General features: G+C 44.0%; 1 pseudogene; it reads right to left on the bottom strand.

Moving 5' to 3' along the window:
* Positions 1-3,161: 3,161 nt before the first annotated feature.
* Positions 3,162-4,448, bottom strand: LOC114616617 (annotated as a pseudogene).
* Between the last annotated feature and the right edge of the window lie 1,969 nt (positions 4,449-6,417).

Raw genomic sequence — 6,417 nt, forward strand, 5'->3', positions numbered from 1 at the left:
TTTAATTTTATGTATATGGGTGTTTGGCCTGCATATATGTTTGTGAACCAGCGGCATGCCTGGTGCCTGTGGATATCAGAAGAAGACATCAGATGCCCTGGAGCTGGTGCTACAGACGGTTGAGATCCACCATGCCTATGCTGAGAGGAGCTAAAGACCGGGCACAAGGCATCAGTGACCAAGTTCTCAGCACAAAGGAGATTTCTTTGCCCCAGAGGAATAGAGGGCAGGGACTAAGAGACAAAGAGAGGAGACAGAGGAGGAGGAAAAAGGAACAAAGGAGAGGGGGCAGGGATATTTGTCCTGGAGGGACAAAGTACTGTCTCTGGGTAGAGGGGAGACAGACAAGTCCCATTGGCAAATCACAGCTTATAAATGAGAGAGGGGAAACCCTGAGTTAGGATGAGGTGTTTAAATTTAATCCAGCATGTTAATTAGGTGAGCCAAAGGTGGCTTTTGATTGCTGGACATCAATACTTTGATAGCTGCATCTTGGTAGTCAGCTTCACAGGGAGGAAGTGGCCAGATAAAAGAATAGTCCTTGGTGACTTCCTTTAGGAATGTAATCTAATGTTTTTTAGCAAGGCAGAGGGAATAGGGAAAGGGCAAGGCCAGCCAGAGCCATGTTTGCTGTGCTTGAGCTGGTTTGAACATTTCAGAGGCTAGGAATCAAGCAAGGACTTAACTGCTCTGAACTGCTGAGCCAGCTGGCCAGCACAAGGAGATTAATAAGCACATCTGTCTCATTAATATGCACACTTGAGGTAATCCTTAATAAATGATCAAACTATATTATACCAAAGATTTATCTTTAATTAAATTATGATTTACTATTATTACAGTTTGATTTTTTAGAACTACTTTTAAATCTACAAAATTTTCTGGGGTTGTATAAAGTTTCTCAGAAGAAAGGGGCCGCAGTGCACACTAAGCGTAGGAAGCCTTGACTTTCAGGAAAGTGAACACTCTGGACTCATGTTCACTGGAAACAGATTCACACTGTCAGCAGGCTCTACACACTCCAGCATGCTGTGACTGTGCTAACGGCTGCGCACCGTGAGGCATGTTCCTGTCATCTGTTTCAAAATGGTGTTTTGGAGGCAGGGGGATGCTGGCTTTAAAATAGTTAAGACAACCATCAGTTATGAAAACATAAATGTGTGTGTGTGTGTATTGATTTTTAAAAAATGGCAGATCACAGACACATAAATGAATAGTTTCGTAGGATAATGATAACGTGTATAATTAAGCATCTAAAGTAGACAATCGACAACATTAATTCTATATAAAAAGCTAGGTAAATGAAAAAATATATACTTAAAAGATTTAAAAATTGCAAGGGCTAGAGAGATGGTTCAACAGTTAAGTACACCTTCTGTTCTTGTAGAGGACTGAGTATGGTTCCCAGCATGAAACCCAGGGGGACCCAGTGTCTCTGGCCTCCTCAGGCACCGGCATTCATGTGCATATATTCACAGACAGACTCCCCACACATATATAATTAAAAATAACAAAGTAAAATATTAAAAAACAAGCAAACTTGAAGTCAGTAGGCCTCATCTCGCCAGTTTCAATCCCTAGGAGTAAAGTTTGAAGTGCCTATCAGAACTGGTGGGCCAATTAGTGGGACATCTACAATCCTTTGGATGTAAATACACAGCTTTTTGGCAAAGAGCCGGCCTCCCAGGGATAGCAACCAAACACAGAATAAAAAGTTACAATACGACTATGCATAAACTCTCATATCAAGGCTGGAGGAAGCAATCCAGCAGGAGGAAAAGGGTCCCAAGACCTGATCTTTTCTGAAAGAAAAAAATGAAGAGAGGAGAAATGAACAGGGAGAGGGAAGGTGGGAGGAGAAGGAGTGGAGGGAAGGAAAACTGCGGTCAGGATGTGCGGGTCCCACGGCGGAGTCCGGGGTTCCCAAAGCTTTATTGTTCATTTTGTGTGATAGGATCTAGATATGCACCTCCGTCTAAGCCAGGGTGGGCCTGACTAAAATAGGGAGGGGGAAAAGAGGAGGAACTGGAAAAGGAATAACTTAATTAGCTACACCCTCTGGCCTTTAGGTAGCTGGTTAATATGGAAATCTCTCGAGGCTGAAGCCTGTAGTCATGCCCTCTGCTGTGTTAGGTGATACCTCTAGGGGCTGCATAGCCAAACATGCCGTGAGGCACAGGTTAAATGGAGGTCAGGACCATGTGTAGGAGCCTGGATTCTGGGGGCGTGGCTGAATACCTGCCATTTTCCCATTGAGGTCAGGGTTCAAGGCCCATGCCCAGCCAAGAACCAAGATATCCTTTCATGGTCCTACAAGGATGTTATGTATGAGGGAAGAATAAAAAATAAATAAATAAATAAATAAATAAATAAGTAAATAAATGAAAATGCACAGCTTTTATCATTTACTTCTTTGTGCTGGGACATTCAAGGGTTTAGCATTAGGTAAGGAGGAATGGCCATGTGGCCATTCTAGCTAAACGAATGAGGCCGGCCTGTGTGATTACAGTCCCTTCTGCAGCATTTACACTCCACTGGTGTTTTTTTTGCCTAGTCTTGTTTGTTTTTAGGTTAACTCAATAGGGATACAGACGAAGTCAACCTTTTGATGATATCTTCCAGAAAAGTCACTTGTAAGTGTGTTACAGGGACTGATTTCTCCTGGGTGGGAGCTTCCCTTATAGCGAATCTGACCTGCAGAAAGAATCAAGTGTGTGTGTGCGTGTATGTGTGTGTGTGATGTAGAAGCCATGGAGAGTGCTGTTTATGGGCTTGCTCCTCATGTCTTGCTCTGCCTGCTTTCTTATCAAACCCAGGACCACCAGCCTAGGATGGCACCACCCATGAATTTCTGGGTTGGGCCCTCCACAGTCAATTATTAATTTAAAAAATGCTCTATTTTCTTGCCTGCAGCCTAATGTCATGGTGGCATTTTCTCAGTCAAGAGTCCCTCCTCTCAGGGGGCTATAGCTGTGTCTTGCTAACATAAAATAGCCAGTATACTGGACCTTCAAAATATGAATTCAAATCCAACCATCTGCAGTGTTTTACTGAAGGCTCAAAGGCATCTTAACAGATGAAGAAGGTGGTGAAGCAGGCATCTGAGGGAAAGAAAAGAAATAAGGACTGGAAAGTAAGAAAACTCCAGCCATTTCAAGATGCTATGACACTGCAACAGAAGAGGACACAGCAGCGTCAGCATCTACGGATAAGCTCACAGGCTAGAAGAGTTTGATGAGATTGCCAAAGACAAAAACCAACTTTTTTTTTTGGTGCAGTGAACGTTTATTGATGGTATTTCAGAGAGTATGGAGGGCTCCCTAAGTCCCTCCTGTTATCATGGGGGTCTGGGATGGAAACTGTGAGGGAGATGCTCAGTGTTGGGGACAGGGACTCCTCAGCAACCGAGGGCCTCTCTCTTGCTCTCAGTGTCTTGCTGAGGTGGGTGGTCCAGAGTTTCTTACTCCTTGGAGGCCATGTAGGCCATGAGGTCCATGACTCTGTTGCTGGAACCATATTCATTGTCATACCAGGAAATGAGCTTTTACAAAGTTGTCACTGAGAGAAATGCCAACCACAGCATCAGTGGTAGAAGGGTGAGAGTTGCTGTTGAAGTCTCAGGAGACAACCTGGTCCTCAGTGTAGCCCAGGATGCCCTTCAGTGGGCCCTCAGATGCCTGCTTCACCACCTTCTTGTTGTCAGCATACTTGGCAGGTTTCTCCAGGCGGCATGTCAGATCCACAACAGATACATTGAGGGTAGGAACACGGAAGGCCATGCCAGTGAGCTTCCCGTTCAGCTCTGGGATGACCTTTCCCACAGCCTTGGCAGCAACAGTGGATGCAGGGATGATGTTCTGGGCAGCCATCATGCCATAGCTTTCCAGAGGGGCCATCCACAGTCTTCTGTGTGGCAGTGATGGCATGGACCGTGGTCATGAGCCCTTCCATGATGCCAAAGTTGTCATGGATGACCTTGGCCAGGGGGGCTAAGATGCACTGCTGAAAATCTTGAGTGAGTTGTCATATTTCTTGTAGTTCACATCCATCACAAACATGGGGGCATCAGCAGAAGGGGTGGAGATGATAACCTTTTTGGTCCCATCCTTCAAGTGGGCCTCGGCCTTCTCCATGGTGGTGAAGATGCCAGTAGACTCTGTGACATACTCAGCACTAGCATCACCCCATTTGATATTAGCGGGATCTCTCTCCTGGAAGATGGTGATGGGCTTTCTGTTAATGACAAGCTTCTTCCCATTCTCAGCCTTGACTGTGCTGTTGAATTTGTCATGGGTGGAGTCATACTGGAACATGTAGACCATGTAGTTGAGGTCAATGAAGGGGTCATTGATGGCAACAATCTTCACTTTGCCAGACATAGAGCAGAAGGCAGCCCTGGTAACCAGGCCCCCAATACGGGCAAATCTGTTCACACCGACCTTCACCATTTTGTCTACTGGACGAGGCTAGCACTGCACAAGAAGATTCGGCTGTCTCTGGAACAGGGAGGAGCAGAGAGCCAAAAATCTACTTTTAAAATATTGTCTTTTCTATTTCCCAGCAAGAAACAGAAAACAAATGTTTCAATGGTACAAATTATAGTGTCATAAAGTATCATCTGTCTAGGAATAATTCTAATAAAACTTCATGAAAAACATAATAAAACATCACTGGTATTAAAGAAAAAATGTGTTTAAAAGAATTGAGAAGCTTATAAATTGGAACATGTAATACAGTTAAGATGATAATTTCTCTCCAAACTGGGTTATGAAATAAATCTAATACAAGCAAACCCCAGCTGTTTGTCGAAACTTAACGAGCTGATCCTAAAATTTATACAGACGTAGGAAGGGCTAAGTGGGAGCCAAGAAAGTCTTGAAGGAAGGTTGGAAGGCTTGCTTCTTGAGATGCCAAGACCAATATGGAGCGCAGTTCATTGTATTAGCTTGGAACAGAGGCATCAAGAAATGGCCAAAGGACAAAATGGAGAGCTCAGATTTAGACTGCCCGGGCGTGAACACTTGATAGATGTCTGTGATTGTGTGGAGAATCATCAGTGGAGAAAGGATGAACTTAACAGATAATGGAGGTAAGGGTAGAGATAGAAACGAGGGTGGAAGGAGAGCTGCAGGAACAACAACAACAACAACAACAACAACAACAACAACAACAAATGGGCTCTTTCTCCTATGACACTCATAAAAATCATTTCCAGGAGAATTAAAGACCTACTATGAATTGGAGTAAAAACTTCCAGAAGGAAAGCCAGGCAGCTGATGCAAAGTTGGAAGCCAGCCTGGGCTGCCTGATGAGCTGGTCTGGGAATATAAGTCATTAGCATGCTTATCCAGCATTCTTAAGGTCCCAGGTTTAGTTCCCAGCCTTTAAAAAAAATGACCTTGTAGAAGGTGATATAGGGAATATTCTCATGGCCAGGAGGGTTTTTATTCAAGATTTAGAAATCAAGAGATGATGAAAATCTGAATACAACCTGAACCATTAAAATCACAGTCTTCACTGACTGTAGTGGGACGGGGATATTTGCTACATATATATCCAGAAAAGAAATCATATCCTATAAATTCATTTTTCAAAAGACAGACAAACCAACAGGAAAACAGACAAAAGACTTAGTTGTTGCTTCCTCAAGAGGCATTCAAATTACTGATAAGCTCATGAAAAGGGAACTTAAGAGTCATGGAATTACCAATCAGAACCATAATGAAATATAGCCATACGTCAATATGACTAAACTTTAACTGAAGTCCCAAGTCTAAACATTCATTGAACAATGCAAGGGCAGGAAGAATTGTTGACTCCCTTGGGAGGACAGGTCCTCGCTGATTGGTAAAGTTGAAAGCAGCAAACCCTATAACCTAATGAGCCCATTCTACAGTGAAACAGAAATGTACACATACCAGTCCTGGCAGTGTAGGCCTCTAGTCCCACCTACTTGAAATGCTGAAGCAGAAGGATCACAAGTTTCCAAGCCCTCTTGTGCTATGGGATGATTTCAGTAGCAACATGAGTAAGTCAGTGTGACACTGCCTTAAAATAAGTGAAAAGAGAGCAAGGGGTCAATGAGACACCTCGGAGGGTAATGATGCTTGCCTCCGAGCCTGGCAATCTAAGCTCAATTGCCATTCCCCAGGTTCCACATAGTGAGAGAGTAAATAGATTCCAGCAAGTCATCCTTTGACCTCCACACATGACCCTTAACACACACACTCTCTAATACACAATAAATAACAGAGAAAGGGGAGAAAGTAAGAGGGAAAGGGGGAGCGGGAGGAGACGTGAGGGGAGGGGAGAGGAGATGAGGAAGGGGAGAGTGGAGGGGAGGGAGAAGGGAAAAGTACGGAAGGAAAGGGGGGAGAGAGAGAGAGAGAGAGAGAGAGAGAGAGAGAGAGAGAGAGA

The sequence above is a fragment of the Grammomys surdaster genome, unplaced genomic scaffold, assembly GCF_004785775.1.
Source record: "Grammomys surdaster isolate TR1022 unplaced genomic scaffold, NIH_TR_1.0 332706, whole genome shotgun sequence".
NCBI classification, from domain to species: domain Eukaryota; kingdom Metazoa; phylum Chordata; class Mammalia; order Rodentia; family Muridae; genus Grammomys; species Grammomys surdaster.